The sequence below is a fragment of the Theropithecus gelada genome, chromosome 5 (assembly GCF_003255815.1).
Source record: "Theropithecus gelada isolate Dixy chromosome 5, Tgel_1.0, whole genome shotgun sequence".
In the NCBI taxonomy this organism is placed as follows: domain Eukaryota; kingdom Metazoa; phylum Chordata; class Mammalia; order Primates; family Cercopithecidae; genus Theropithecus; species Theropithecus gelada.
This window is the reverse complement of record NC_037672.1, coordinates 184,482,542-184,499,304: the sequence shown is the minus strand read 5'-3', so window position 1 is coordinate 184,499,304 and position 16,763 is coordinate 184,482,542. Positions and strand designations below refer to the sequence as shown.

Sequence of the window (16,763 nt, the reverse complement as noted above, 5' to 3'; positions counted from 1 at the left end):
AAATGTTTCTGCTAAACTGTGTCAGGGTGAACCAAGAAAGATGACTGAGAGTTGATCAAATTCTTTTTCCAGATATGATTGTTATTTGCACTGTTTTTGTCTTCTTGTGCCTGATTTCCTTTATAGAACTGAAGCCGTGTCTCTGGTCTCCTGAGATTGTATGCTTCACTCTCTCCTTTTTATATCACACTGCAAGCTATTATTATGAGTACAGCAATGAACAAAATAAATCCTCTTACAGTAGGCAGATATCTCCTCCACAAGATAATTATCAGATCTCATGGGAATTTGTTTTTAAACTCACTTCATAATGTTGGCCCTCCTCTCTGAAAATGCTTCATCACGTTTAATATAATGTAATCATAAACCATGGTGGGATGCATGGAAGTTGTTTAAAAGCCATTTCCTAAGAGGGAAGGGATGGGGAAAGTTAATTATATCTAATGGCCCTTGATCTCCCATGAGAATAGTCCTTCCCACCTGATAGAAAAGAGTGGTTTGAGAAACCAGGAAATCTGATAAGTAGCTTCACTGTTTTGTAAAAGGTGAGTGATCCACTTGTACTGGATGTCAAAGCTACTGTCTAAATGAGAAGCATTTAGAATTGCATATTCCTTAAAGAAAAAGTGACAAGCAGAAGAAGGGTCAAAGCTAACGCCAAAAATTAAAGAAGAAATTTTCATTTGTTTGTTTGCTTAATGATGGCAACTAGCCTGAAGGCTTTACATATTGGCAAATATAGCAGATAATGAACTATTGATCTGGAAGTTGTTCAGGAAATGCAGAGCTTAACTAAATTGTCTATTTTCCCTTGGAAGGTACATTGATGTAGTCGGGGGTTGACAATCTATTGATCCACTCCCAAAATTCCTCTGACCCACACTAATTAAAAAGAAAAGGAAGAAAAAAAGACCTTGAGTATACTCTCTCTGAGCCCAGTTGACATCTAAGAAATAATCCTGTAAAGACAGAAGTACTTGTGCCTCCCTAAATCTGACATCATTGTCATGCTATTCTGCCTTGTGACCCATTTTGAGTTTTATCAGTGCCACACGTAAAAAATAGCAGTTAAATCTTTCACCTTGAAGCAGACACTTAACATTTTAGTCCTAAGTGAAGTAGAGTGGATTTTCTCTTGCTTGTACGGGACAGGAGCACAGATAACCTCTTTGAAGATATTTTCTTTTTCACTCATTTTGGAAATAAGGTGCAGTGGGGATTCTTGTTTCGGATGAGAGATCTACTACTTTATAATGCCCCGTCAACTGTCAGAGGTGTTGAAGCCTGAGCGACTCCATCTTGAGCGAGGGGCAGGAAAATGATGCTGGGACTTGCCGGGCCGCATTCCCAGAAAGTCAGGCATTCCTCACCTCTAGGTGTTTATGGCTAAGGAAACAGATTAATAATGTTTATTAAACAAAACCTGACCTGGGGGTGTCCAGGTATCCCGATATTTGGAGAACAAAGGCATTCCTAATTTTGCTTTAAAGATAATAATACTGATGCTTGCAAAATACAGTAATTAAAAAAATTAATCCTTTATCACAAACCCTTGTGGCAGAGCACACTTCCCCATGTATACAAGCATTGTACCTAGGGTGGACGTGTTCCTCCTCTTACTTTTGGAAACGCCCGACTCAGTCTATGGAGTAGCTGTACTTTCGCTACTTTCTTAATAAACTTGCTTTTACTTTGCACTGGGGACTCACCCTGAATTCTTTCATGGGAGAGATCCAGGGACCCTCTTGTGCAGTCAGGATCGCGACCCCTTTCTGGTAACACAACCTCACAGCCTTAAAATTCTAAAATGGAGCCCATCAGAATCAGGCACAATAAAAAGAGTACTGCAGTGAGCTGGAAAAGAGAAGCTCGTTATCTTCATGACTCAGATCTCATTTTAACATACGTATATGCTTAGTTAATATATATCCATTATATATCTGTATGTGCCAAGCACGGTGTCTAACACTGTGAGATGGAAAGGTGAATTGGTTTGATTACTTGGAAAGAAATAAACAAGTTAATCACATCCACACCAAAATGTAATAAGCCTTGCAACAAATATACGTACACTGTGCTGGGGGAGAAAAGATACAGGAGAATTTAAATTATTAAGGAAGTTTCCCTAAGATGTGAGTAAGCATTTGCTTGATAAATTGGGACAATGGCTAGTGCCTTGTATATTCAGGTGGGGTGTACAGACGCATGATCTGCATGACTCATTGAAAGTGCTCAAAGCAGTTGGATCTGTCTGTTGCAGAAATGCAAGTCTGGAGAGCATTAGACATGAAGTTAGAGGAACAGAGGGCGCTCAAGCCATGAAGGGACTTGCGTGCTAATGAAAGGAGTTTTTACTTTAGAAAGAAAGCCTTGGGGAGCCATTGAAGGACAGTAGGAGGTTGGCATGAACAGTCATGTACTTTAAATGTAACCCTCTGGAAGCTCTGTAGACACGTGGAGAAACAAAACCAGAGCAGGAAGAATTGCATGTTCTTGAAAGAAAAACTGATAAGAAAGCAATCAATGCAAGAAATGATTAAAGCCTGAATCGTCATCATCAATTTTAATTGAATACATATTATAAGCCAGTAGCATGCTAAGTACTTTGTGAACATTATCTCGTTTACTCTTCACAAGGAACCTATGAGTGGGTACTCTGTACTCACTTCAATGACAAAGGAACTGGGGACTCAGAGAGTTTCGATCTCTTGACTGAGATTGCACAGGTGTTGATAAAGCAGAGTTTAGATCCAGCTCAATCTGGCTTCAGAATGCAGGCATCAGGATGCATCACGCTGTAAACCAAAAGTGTCTGCGACAGATTTAGAGGTTTGTGTTGCCAAGGTTGAGGATGTGCCTGGACTGTGGAATGTGCTTTTTCCAAAGAAGGTTTTGGGAACTTCAATACTAAAGGTGGAAAGAGCAGTCAGGAGGAGAAGGAGGAAAGAAAAAAAAGTGGGGGGAGGCAGAACTTAGGCAGTGTGGTAATTACATTCTTGCGAGGCTTTGGTTAGCACTCACAGAATCTTCATTTTACGTGTGAAAAGAGAGGAGTGGTGGAAAAAGTCAAGTGTGCCTTTTTCTGGCTTGGCAAATCTACATTTCCCATGTGAAATTATAGCTGTCTGCTTGGGAACAAGAGGAAGGCAGTTTTCTTGTGTGACTTGCTTTCCCTTTGGCAGAGAGTTTGGGGCCCTGAGATTTTCTTTTCCTTTCACAGAGCTATATCCAAAGTTATTGGTAAGAGTAACTTGAAGGAAATTTTGCTATTCATCAAAGAGAATTCAGGTATAGACACAGAATGTAGGGGGAAAGATGATGAGATATTTTGTAGATGTGCTGAGTTTGAGCTACCTAAAAAAACCCTTAAAGCATGGGAAAGAATGGGGTTGAAATGGTTTTGTCAAAGCCATAAAATGCTTCATAGTAAGTAAAGTACATGTGTTTGAATATGTTATTTCAGAAGACAATCATCAAGTAGTAAGGGTGACATTCTGTTTTACTTAGGACCCTACTCTTGAAGAATTATAGCACTATCAGAAATCTTTTTGCTACACACAAAGTAATACTTAAAACTAACACTTAAAACACACAGTTATTAATTGCTGTTTGTAACAACCCATGAAGTTATTCCTCCAAATTACAGATGTGAAAATACAGGCAAAAAGTGGGAATTTAATCCAAGAGTATGACAATAAATTGGCATGCCTTAACTTGCTCTTACTTTGAAATTTGCTTTAGAAGGTTTTGTTAGTAGCACATCAGCTTTTGTTCTATTTTATTTCAGAATAGAATCTTATTGAGAATTTAAAGGGAAAAAAGGAAAGGGAAGGAAGACGGTTTATAATTTAATATTGTAACTTTTTTGACTGCCACATGTGAACCAGACATCCCTGAAGGCTTTGTTCTACTGAGCAAACATGCTACACATCTCAGGACTAGACTCATCCAGATCCACTTGCTTGTAAGTTGTTCCTTTCACCTAAGAACCATCACTGAGTGCTGTGAGGGTGTAACAGCCTGATGGGTTCTTCTTCTGTGAGGGTGTAACAGTCTGACGTGTTCTCCTTCTGTGAGGGTGTAACAGCCTGACGGGTTCTCCTTCTGTGAGGGTGTAACAGCCTGACGGGTTCTCCTTCTGTGAGGGTGTAACAGCCTGACGGGTTCTCCTTCTGTGAGGGTGTAACAGCCTGACGGGTTCTCCTTCTGTGAGGGTGTAACAGCCTGACGGGTTCTCCTTCTGTGAGGGTGTAACAGCCTGACGGGTTCTCCTTCTGTGAGGGTGTAACAGCCTGACGGGTTCTCCTTCTGTGAGGGTGTAACAGCCTGACGGGTTCTCCTTCTGTGAGGGTGTAACAGCCTGACGGGTTCTCCTTCTGTGAGGGTGTAACAGCCTGACGGGTTCTCCTTCTGTGAGGGTGTAACAGCCTGACGGGTTCTCCTTCTGTGAGGGTGTAACAGCCTGACGGGTTCTCCTTCTGTGAGGGTGTAACAGCCTGACGGGTTCTCCTTCTGTGAGGGTGTAACAGCCTGATGGGTTCTCCTTCTGTGAGGGTGTAACAGCCTGACGGGTTCTCCTTCTGTGAGGGTGTAACAGCCTGACGGGTTCTTCTCTCCTGTGAGGGTGTAACAGCCTGACGGGATCTTCTTCTGTGAGGGTGTAACAGCCTGACGGGTTCTTCTCTCCTGTGAGGGTGTAACAGCCTGACGGGATCTTCTTCTGTGAGGGTGTAACAGCCTGACGGGTTCTTCTCTCCTGTGAGGGTGTAACAGCCTGACGGGATCTTCTTCTGTGAGGGTGTAACAGCCTGACGGGTTCTTCTCTCCTGTGAGGGTGTAACAGCCTGACGGGATCTTCTTCTGTGAGGGTGTAACAGCCTGACGGGTTCTTCTCTCCTGTGAGGGTGTAACAGCCTGACGGGATCTTCTTCTGTGAGGGTGTAACAGCCTGACGGGTTCTTCTCTCCTGTGAGGGTGTAACAGCCTGACGGGATCTTCTTCTGTGAGGGTGTAACAGCCTGACGGGTTCTTCTCTCCTGTGAGGGTGTAACAGCCTGACGGGATCTTCTTCTGTGAGGGTGTAACAGCCTGACGGGTTCTTCTCTCCTGTGAGGGTGTAACAGCCTGACGGGATCTTCTTCTGTGAGGGTGTAACAGCCTGACGGGTTCTTCTCTCCTGTGAGGGTGTAACAGCCTGACGGGATCTTCTTCTGTGAGGGTGTAACAGCCTGACGGGTTCTTCTCTCCTGTGAGGGTGTAACAGCCTGACGGGATCTTCTTCTGTGAGGGTGTAACAGCCTGACGGGTTCTTCTCTCCTGTGAGGGTGTAACAGCCTGACGGGATCTTCTTCTGTGAGGGTGTAACAGCCTGACGGGTTCTTCTCTCCTGTGAGGGTGTAACAGCCTGACGGGATCTTCTTCTGTGAGGGTGTAACAGCCTGACGGGTTCTTCTCTCCTGTGAGGGTGTAACAGCCTGACGGGATCTTCTTCTGTGAGGGTGTAACAGCCTGACGGGTTCTTCTCTCCTGTGAGGGTGTAACAGCCTGACGGGATCTTCTTCTGTGAGGGTGTAACAGCCTGACGGGTTCTTCTCTCCTGTGAGGGTGTAACAGCCTGACGGGATCTTCTTCTGTGAGGGTGTAACAGCCTGACGGGTTCTTCTCTCCTGTGAGGGTGTAACAGCCTGACGGGATCTTCTTCTGTGAGGGTGTAACAGCCTGACGGGTTCTTCTCTCCTGTGAGGGTGTAACAGCCTGACGGGATCTTCTTCTGTGAGGGTGTAACAGCCTGACGGGTTCTTCTCTCCTGTGAGGGTGTAACAGCCTGACGGGATCTTCTTCTGTGAGGGTGTAACAGCCTGACGGGTTCTTCTCTCCTGTGAGGGTGTAACAGCCTGACGGGATCTTCTTCTGTGAGGGTGTAACAGCCTGACGGGTTCTTCTCTCCTGTGAGGGTGTAACAGCCTGACGGGATCTTCTTCTGTGAGGGTGTAACAGCCTGACGGGTTCTTCTCTCCTGTGAGGGTGTAACAGCCTGACGGGATCTTCTTCTGTGAGGGTGTAACAGCCTGACGGGTTCTTCTCTCCTGTGAGGGTGTAACAGCCTGACGGGATCTTCTTCTGTGAGGGTGTAACAGCCTGACGGGTTCTTCTCTCCTGTGAGGGTGTAACAGCCTGACGGGATCTTCTTCTGTGAGGGTGTAACAGCCTGACGGGTTCTTCTCTCCTGTGAGGGTGTAACAGCCTGACGGGATCTTCTTCTGTGAGGGTGTAACAGCCTGACGGGTTCTTCTCTCCTGTGAGGGTGTAACAGCCTGACGGGATCTTCTTCTGTGAGGGTGTAACAGCCTGACGGGTTCTTCTCTCCTGTGAGGGTGTAACAGCCTGACGGGATCTTCTTCTGTGAGGGTGTAACAGCCTGACGGGTTCTTCTCTCCTGTGAGGGTGTAACAGCCTGACGGGATCTTCTTCTGTGAGGGTGTAACAGCCTGACGGGTTCTTCTCTCCTGTGAGGGTGTAACAGCCTGACGGGATCTTCTTCTGTGAGGGTGTAACAGCCTGACGGGTTCTTCTCTCCTGTGAGGGTGTAACAGCCTGACGGGATCTTCTTCTGTGAGGGTGTAACAGCCTGACGGGTTCTTCTCTCCTGTGAGGGTGTAACAGCCTGATGGGATCTTCGTCTGTGAGGGTGTAACAACCTGATGGGATCTTCTTCTGTGAGGGTGTAACAGCCTGACAGGATCTTCTTCTGTGAGGGTGTAATAGCCTGACGGGTTCTTCTTGCCCACTGCCCAGAAAAGCCAATTCACTGAGAACAGTAGGTTTTGCAGCACAGAAAGAGTTTGATAATCACAGGGCCAACCAAGCAGAAGGATGGGAGATAATTCTCAAATCTGCCTCCCCAATAAATTCAGAGACTAGGTGTTTTTAAGGGTAGTTTGACGGGCAGGGCGTAGGGAATGGGGATGCTGATTGGTTGGGTCAGGGATGAAATCACTGAAGCTGGAAACTGTCTTCTTGTGCTGAGTCAGTTCCTGGGTGAGGGTCACAAGACCACATAAACCAGTTTCTTGGTATGGGTTACCGGACCAGGTGGTGCCAACTGATCCATCAGAATGCGAGGTCCAAAAAATAGCTCAAACACCAATGTTAGGTTTTACAATAGTGACAGTATCTATAGGAGCCATTGGGAAGGGAGTTAGTTTCAGGAAAGGACTGTTGTCTTTGTTTAAAGTTAAACTATAAACCAAATTCCTCCCATAGTTAGCTTGGCCTATGCCCAGGAGTGAACAAGGGCAGCATGTGAGGTTAGAAGCAAGATGGATTCAACCATATCTGATTACTTTTGCTATCATAATTTTTGCAAAGGTGGTTTCAAACATCTTGCTCAGACTATACTTTTGGGTCCATGGGGCTGGACAAGCAAAAATATATAGAGAGAGGAAAAACTAATATGGAATCAAATACATGTAGACTTCATTAGATGGCCATAGTGGGGTAGAGATAAATAATGTGGAGAAAGGAGAAGTGCTTGTTTGGAGAGTGGAGTTGCCATTTTATACAGTGCTATTGAAGAAGGCCTTGCTGATGGGGTGACATTTGAGTGGGGACCTGAGTGAAGACACTGCCATTCAGGTGTCTGAGGCAAGAAAGTTTTAGGTGATGACTTTACGATAGCATTGAGTCGCAGTGTGCACTCTGTTGAGGTGCTGTGCTGTGGTGATGTCTTCACCAGTATAGACCAGAAGCCTGTGGCAGTGATAAGCATTTTCATAAATAGCATTTGATGCTATGTCCAATAAGATAATAACATATTCATCTCGGGTACAATAATCACCTTTCAAACCACTATATTTCCCAGAGCAACTCTGTCCCAAACATTGCATTTAGAGAGACTTTATTGCGGTGGAGCAGAAGAGCAGAACATCCAAGATGGTTACTAACCTTTAAATTTACCTGCCATACAATATTTTATAAACTTAGCTTTTCTAGAACCAAACAGTACACAACGCCAGGTTAAACCAAATTTTGGCTTCTCAGGGCAGGTATCACGATAGTTCTTTCCAAGTTGCTTTATCCTTCCTTGACCAATCCATTGCCATAAAATGATAGTTTATGAGGAGAAATTTAATATCAGCTGCAACCTATGTCTTGAGGAGAATTAACCAAACAACAAATTTGTTTTGTTTTACAGAGTTATCTACAGATACTGTGTTTTGAACTATTTGTTCTCTGCACTCATAAGAAATAGATAAGGTTTTGACAAATCTTTCCAGCACCAAATTCAGGGTTAGCTAATGTAATGTCCATTGTCTTAGCTTCATCTAAGTGTCTTACGAATCAATTCCAACTTATTCCCTTCCCAATGCTGGGTCTGTAATTGTCTGGGATGCTTGTCTTTAGTCTCCTTTGCATCTAGGTTGAGCTTTACAGCAAAAGTCTCATGTTTCCTAAGAGAGAAGTCTCTTTGGATGTACATCTTCTCCTAAATCAAAACACTTCACTCTTATCTTTTGCTTCCTACTAAACGTCAGGCTTCTTCCCAAACTCTCCATTTTGCTGCTTATACTCTGTTAAATTGGAAAATAGTTATCACCTCATAAAATTGTATGCAGCCAGCATAGATAATAAATGTAGGCAATTAATAAAGAAGCTATGGTTTTGTGAGCTCAATGTGGACCTGGTTTCCAGTTCTAATAAACATATATATGGACATTTCAACATTAGGTTTCAGATCTTATTACTAAACAAGATAGATATGCATCAGATGATTCAGTCCTCTAAAGGCCAAGCAAAGAAACAATTATAATTCCAGAGCAGCAGTAGCAGTAAACACTTTCTTGTGGCTTTATTCTAATGTCAGCACTTCATTTTAATGATAACTGGATCTCAGCTGTTCATTGTGAAATCCTTGAATGTACTTAACAACCTGCTTAGAGTATATTGAGTTTATAGGGATGACCAAATGAAGCTTGACAATTTACTGTAGGGAAATTGTGCAGATTATATGGGAGATATTTATTGTAATGTGGGGCTGAGCAGCAGCACACAAAATGTAAAGATTTGAATAGGGCTGCAGTGAAGCAGGTGGAGTCTTGCCTGCCACCGCTCTTCATCATTGTCAGGTGTCTCCTCTAATTAGTATATTTCTCTTAATTCTTGATTAGCAACTGCCAGAGCTCTCCCAAGAGCGTAACACTAATACGCTAATTTGTAAAGCACTTTGCAGTTTGCAGAGCATTTGTTCACACATACTATCTTTTTAATGCTCTTAACAATCCAATAAAGTAGGCGTTATTATGGTTATTTTATATGGGAGAAAAAGAGGCCTAATGACATTGACCTCACATAGCTAGTTGACTAAGGTTGGCCTTCTTCCTCCCAATACAATGCATGTTTCTTTGGATTTTGCCTTGTTTGGCGGTCCAGCATATACTTACCTCTCCTTATTAACAGAAGAAGAGCAGGTTGTCACCATTGTGTATGTTCCTGTGGGTCAATAGGGCCCTGCCTCCCACTGGAGAAGATGCCAAAGGCCATATTCCCCTCTCTCAAGACCTGGCAGCAAGGGAGTGGCTCATGACCTGGGACGAATACATTTGTTACCTGAGACTTTGAATCTTGGAAAAGAAATGCAAAGATAAAGGAGTGACCAGCGTATACTTAGAATTTGTTAGGTTTGTCTGTCAATGATGACATTTGCAAGACCCAACAGTATACATGTAAGTCCACATGTTGTAAAACTAAATATTTAAAAGTTGCAAGTTGATCTTAAAAACTCCTTAATCATATGTATTATATATATATATATATATATATATATTCTACTCCCTGGAAAAATGTGCCCTCATAAAAACCCAAGTGGCCAGGTTTCAGTTTAGAATTCTTAAATCCCTTGGGCTTGCATGCTGGATTCCGGAAGCTTGGTAATACTGGCCTCCAGGGTTGGTCTTAGTCTGCGAGCCCTATTCCCCTACATTCGTACTCTTGGCTGTGTTTTGCTCTGTCAGAAATTTGTGCCTACACAAGTGGACAGCCTGACCTGTAGATCTAAGCTTCATCCATCACCCCCAAGAGAAAGCTGCACGTTGGCTACTCTTCACCTAGGTCCGCCCGTATGCACGTTCTATTTGAGTGGGTGGAGCCTGTGAAGAGGACAGCATAGGCTTTGAAGTGGGTTCAGGACTTCTTGTGCAAACAATTCTGGGGTCATATGTGTCCCAACATGGTCTCAAGGCAGGGCTTGGGCTCTGGGTAACATGTATCCTCAACTTCATAGACTGTTGCCTCAGGGACAAGGCCACAGGACCAGAGTTTCTTTAAAACCCAGAGCCGGGGCAATGGCCCTTCTTGCCTGGGCCTAAGAGTGGTCCTGGGTACTAACATTCCATTTAGGAATTTGTTGCAACTTGGTTTCTAGAACTTCTTTGCTTCTTACTGGTTGTTTAAGCAGGTTCCCCTATTTCACCTTTGTTTTCTGAGTCCTCTACATACTTCCAGTTGATTCATTTATCTTAAAATGGCCAACTTCATTTTTTTTCTTGTTGCTTGTACCTGGGAACCTTGCTTGATACACAGAGTCTGTCATTTTTTTTTTTCCCCCACAGGATGAGGATGGTAGAGGATTAGCAGTAATTGGACAGTGATTGATGAAAACAGCTAATGATAGTCTGAGCAATGTTAAGTCTCATCCATCTGTGATGAATATTCCACTGTCACCATGGAAAAACAAGCAGATAGAACTACTCCTCAGCCTCTCTCTCTATTCCGTCAGGCTCACCCTTTCTTATTGTCTTCCTTCCAGGGTAATGTGAGTTAACCCTTCTGGTGAAATATTCAGGGAGCGACACAGTATTTTGTGCTGCTTGCTGTTAGCCATAAAAGGAGATTTGGTTACCTTTTAAAATTAAAAATATCTTACATGTTACCAAATCAATAGATACTCATTATAGGAAAGACTTGTAAATATAGATGAATAAAAGGAGACACACCATAAGCGTATGCTCACACTACCCAGAGACAACCATTACTATTAATAGACAACTTTCCCTGGATATCTTTAAGAAAAATGGTTACACTGTACATGCTCATTTAAAACTGTTTTAGTGATTACACTCTATATTATAAGCATTTTCAATTCAATAGGTACGTTCATAGCTTTTTAAAAAAAATCTCTTATTGAATCTTTAAATAATGTGAAGTTATCTAAACTAATACTTAATGTTGGGCATTTTGATTGTCCTAAATTTTTATTATCAGAAACATTATTAGTGAACATTCTTGAAGTGAAATAATTATACATGTGGTTAATTATTTCTGAAGGATATATTTCTATAAGTGGAATATTCATTTCAAAGACTTTTCATACCTAGAGTAATTTAGTACTATTTAAAAGCCCATTCAGAGTAATTATAAATTGAACAGTATTAATCTAGCATATATTTTGATTAAGAGTTAGTAAAGTATGATTAAAATTCAGTACTATTCATGGTTCAATTTATTACATACACTATACTTTGGCAAGACTTCTAAATAAATCTGGAGGGAAATGAAGATTTTTTCATTTAAGTGTGACACACTTCACTGTTTCTCTTTTTTAAACAACTTTGTTAAGATATAATCTTCACACCACAAAATTTACCCACTTTTAAAATACAATTTAATTATTTTTGGTGTATTTACGGAGTTGTACAGCCATCATCACAATCAGTTTTAAAACACTCTTTATGATCTCTAAAATAAATTCTGTACTCAGTCAGGGCTCTTAAATCTCCCCATTTCCCCAGCCTTAGGTAATCACCTATCTAGCTTCTGTCTCTATAAATTTGCCTGTTCTGGACACTTGTTATAAATGGAATCATACAGCCATCCTTGGTGACTGTCTTCTTTCACTTAACATGATTTCAAAATTCCTTCACGTTGTAACGCGTATCTGTACTGAACTCCTTTTTATTGCTGAATAGTGTTCCATTGTATGAATGGTGGCATTTGTTTGTCCCTTCTTCAGGCGGACATTTGGGTTGACTCCACTTTGGGGCTATGTGGGTAATGCTGCTGTATACATTTGTGTACAGACTTTTGTGTGGACACCTGTTTTCATTTTTCTTGGGTATTCACTGAGGAGTGAAATTGCTTGATCATATGGTAACTCTGTCTAACTGTGTGGGGAACTGCCAGACTGTTTTCTAAAGAAGCTGCACATTTTATATACACACCAGCAGAACATGAAGGGTCCGATCTCACCACATCCTCACCAGTACTTGTGATTATCTGTCTTTTCTACTGTAGCCATTCACTTTACACTTGGTGCAAAGTGGTATCTAATTTTGGTTTATATTTGCATTTCCCTAATGGCTAATCAAGCTTCTCTCTCTCTCGTTCTCTTTTAATATTAGTCCTTTTAAAAAGTCTAGAAGTATTACAAGTAAGATATTAACTCCATTTCACAATATTTTATGTTGATAATTGAATTGGCTTTCTTTTAAAATTATTTTCTAATGAAATAATTCAACTCAGTCCATGGACCTATAGTTATTGTAGTTTAAAAAATTATATGTTTCTAATAGATGATGACATAACAAAACATTATTCTACTTTCTTATAAATGTAGACATTCATTATTATCTGTATGCGGTTTTCAAAAAATTATTTGTGATTTTCCAAGAGCGATGACTAAGCTTCGGCCATTTTCTATTAATAAAAAGGCACTAGATATCTCTCATCAATTGCTATATTTTCTGATAGAAAACTTGAAATATACCTTTAAAAACATATTTTAACAGATCTATAACTTAATTATAAATTTCCTATTTAGTGTGCTTCAAAGTTTTATCAAAAATATAACTTTTTACTGTTAATATTTGACTCAGTTCAAAGGAGGAAAACCAATATGAACCAATGGTGATATAATGTCAAATAAGTACAACATAGTGAATGATGTAATTGAACGTTGAAAGTTAAGTCTTGCTTTAGATACAATAACTCTGCGACAATACTTTGAAAACTATAGGTAAATAAATATGTAGCTTTATTTTATGATATAAAAATGGGCCAGTCAAGGGGCTCATGCCTGTAATCCCAGCACTTTGGGAGTCCAAAGTGGGTGGATCAGTTCGGGTCAGGAGTTCAAGACCAGCCTGACCAATATGGTGAAACCCCATGTCTACTAAAAACACAAAAATTAGCTGGGTATGGCAGTGAGTGCCTGTAGTCTCAGCTACTTGGGAGGGTGAGGAAACAGAATTGCTTGAACTCAAGAGGTGGAGGTTGCAGCGAGCTGCGATCACGCCACTACACTCCAGCCTGGGTGACACAGCGAGGCTCCGTCTCAAAAAAACAAACAAACAAAAAATGGCATTCAACACTGAGGTAACAAACTTCAGTACACTTGATACTTTGATACTTTGAAGAAAAATGGAAGGATAGAGCGGTAAACTTGCTTTCAATAAAAAATCCACATGCATATAGTCCATGTCTCAGGTGGATTTGCAGAAAATTTTGTTATCAAATGGATAAAAGCATGCAAACTTCTTTGAATCAAACAAAAAATATTCGGAGAGCAATATTTGAGGGGTACGCTGGAACAGGTATTTCATCAACAAACTTAGAGCTGGCTCTCAGGGCTGCTAGAAGAATCAAGCTTTATATTGTGTGTATTCTTTCTCTTTTTTTTTTTTTTTTTTGAGATGGAGCCTCACTCTGTCACCCAGGCTGGAGTGCAGTGGCACAATCTCAGCTCACTGCAAGGTCCACCTCCCGGGTTCACACCATTCTCCTGCCTCAGCCTCCCGAGAAGCTGGGTAGCTGGGACTACAGGTTAACTGCCACGCCCCGTTAATTCTTTGTAATTTTAGTAGAGACAGGGTTTCACCGTGTTAGCCAGGATCATCTTGATCTCCTGACCTCATGATCCTCCCCCTCGGCCTCCCAAAGTGCTGGGATTACAGGCTTGAGTCACCGCGCCTGGCCTATATTAATATGTATCCTAAGAGAGGATTTCAGCTCTCTATTGCATCAAGGACAAGACTGTTGAGATTTAGATTTAATCTCTTGACTTCTGGAGAATAGGCGAAACAGATGACATGGCCAGATGGAAAGATTCGTAATAAAGCTGAGAAAAGAAAGGCTATGAAGAAATGCTAAGGTACCTACAGGATTGTTTCTTCTGGCTGTGATCTTTGCTGCCTTAGCATGGCCACCGTCTAGCTGTGATCTNGTTTCTTCTGGCTGTGATCTTTGCTGCCTTAGCATGGCCACCGTCTAGCTGTGATCTTTGCTGCCTTAGCATGGCCACTGTCTAGCTGTGTGACCTTGAGCCGATTGTCCATTTTTCTGGCCCTCATTTTCCTCGTGAGTAACATGAAGAACAGCTATGCATTAGGGTTATTGTGTGCATTAAATGAGATGATGTGTGTACAAGCAACTATCCAAGTGAAACCTTCTTATTGTCTCTGACATGTGATGGGCATTCAAAAATAGTAATAACTTGACTGCTTATTCTCTGTCAAGCACATTTTCAGTGCCTTACTGACTCATAATTTTCACATCAATGCTAAAAAGGAAGGTATATTTAACAAATAAGGCACAGAAATTAAAATACGGAAAAGTTCAGAAACTTACATAAGATCCTACAACTGCCACCTAAATGTGTCCAGATGAATATGACTTTCCAATCATAACATAAAATCCATTGTATCTTAATATATACTAATTTTTGTACCCAAATTAAATTACTTGCTTAAGAATTAGTTTATGAATAATACAAAATCCATGGAAGAAATTAAGAAAAAATGGCTTATTTCATGGGTTTTTTTGTCATCCTTGATAAGATGGTTTAATGAAATAACATAATTTGCTTTCCAGCAGACTATTTCATAGGTCACATAACATGATTAATGTAGTGTTTGAGTCAACTAAGTTATCTTGGACCAACTCTTAGTGATTCTGAAAACAGGTGATTTCATGACTTGAACAAGTACATTGTCTCAAAGCCAAAAAGAAGAGTCAACACCCTGCTATGCTATAATTAAAACAGTCACTCAGTTACAAGATCTTTCACCCTCTCTTCAAGTGTGTTAAGCACCATGGCACTGTAAGTCAAGCCCCAAACTTGAGGCACTCAGAGTACACTGCACGTCTCTGGGCTGATGCCTACCAGTTCCGGGAGAAAGGGAAGGAACAGGCCCTTCAATCCTGCAGGAGAATCTGGGCAGCTCGGCTGTGTCTACTATAGTTCATTCCCTGCTGTACTTGTTCTGCTTCTTTACATAAATGTTAGGGCAGCCTCTCCAAGGATTCCAGTGAGGGTCCTCAAGGAAGATTACAGGCCTGACCACTGCAGTTGGTCTCAAGACCCACAATTAGTATAGTCTCCCTCTTCTACTGTCCATCCTAGATTCTACTCACCCTCAGATATTACCTCTGCTCTTCTAGGCAGGTCATCTACTGGCATGAAATCCTGGGCACTACACCTGCCTCAGGCTGGGGCTGCCGCACTTGTCCATTTACCAAAACAATTGGTCAAGGACTTTCCAAAGGTATGTTGCCAGCAAATTCCTTCGTGCAGCAGCAGCTCCTCCTCCTGAGGTGGGGGATAAAGGAGGGCCAAAAGCCACTATCTCTGTTAGGATGGTGACTCCTTTTCTTGTCTTTTGGTCCTTTGCCATGAGAAATTTAATGTGTTCAGGAAGTTACCACAACTTAGATTCAAGGGAAATGATGATGTGTTCATGGCAGAAATGTTCTTCCTTTGGGAACCAAGATCTTTAAACCCACAGACCCCAGAGTTGCAGAAACAAGAAGCACAAATCCTCAAGTGGGTCATTGAGAATGTTGGTAACAGAGGCCACTCTTGACTTTGGTTGCTCATCTATGTATTCTGTTTATCGGGAACCCAGAGCCGGCGAATGCTCATTGATTCAGGATAGATGCTATGTCCTGTACTGTGGAGTATGTTGTGTAGAGGGTGCTGTCTCATTCTCACAGGGAAGCATGTCTGGGCCTACATCTCCATTGTGTCTCAACAGGCTATTTCAGCACTCCATCAGGTTGTGCGATAGAGTGGTGTGGCATGTGATAGGACCAGCAGATCCCGTCATTACGGACCCACTGATAGACCTGCTTGGTTTTAAAGTTTGTCTCTCAGCCTGACATAATTACAAGTGAAATTGCTGTTGTTGGATCTGACACTCTGTAAGCATTCAGATACGGTGTTGGCTGAAACCATGGGGGCAGAAAAAGCAAAATCATGTTCAGAATTTGTTTGTTACTGTCAAAATGAACCGCTGACCCTTGCAAGATGAAAGTAGACTGTGGTGAACTTGCCACTTAGTGATGGGATGGTCTCCTCAAGAAATGATGCAGTATTGAGGATGAAGATGACATCTTTGTTGCTGGCAAGTTTGCCGTTTGGTAGCATCCGGAGCTAGACCAGCTCTGATGAGTGGGAACCCACGCTGTTGGGCCCAAGCATAACCTAACATCTCTGACACTAAAGCTACCCCTTTCATGTGTTCATTTCAGCAGCACTGGAATGGCCAATGACAGAAGCTGGCTGACATCAAGTGGCTGAGTCATTCTGTCTACTTGGCTGTCTAGTGCTTCTTTCAAACTAGATGATTTCTGGTGGGTGTTAACCTGCAACTGAAAGATCTTCCCACATTGTGTCTTCTCCTGTAGTGTCATCTACACAACACTACTCCAGATATCCTTGCCTATGATCTCCGAATTTCTCTCCCACTAGGCCTCTGATGATCTGTCTGTGC

At 41.9% G+C, this 16,763-nt stretch overlaps 1 long non-coding RNA gene across 1 annotated transcript in view; it reads left to right on the top strand.

The window, feature by feature from the left end:
* The window catches only part of LOC112625205, a 148,261-nt gene that overhangs the window by 11,267 nt on the left and 120,231 nt on the right, over positions 1-16,763 (top strand). The window lies entirely within an intron of this gene.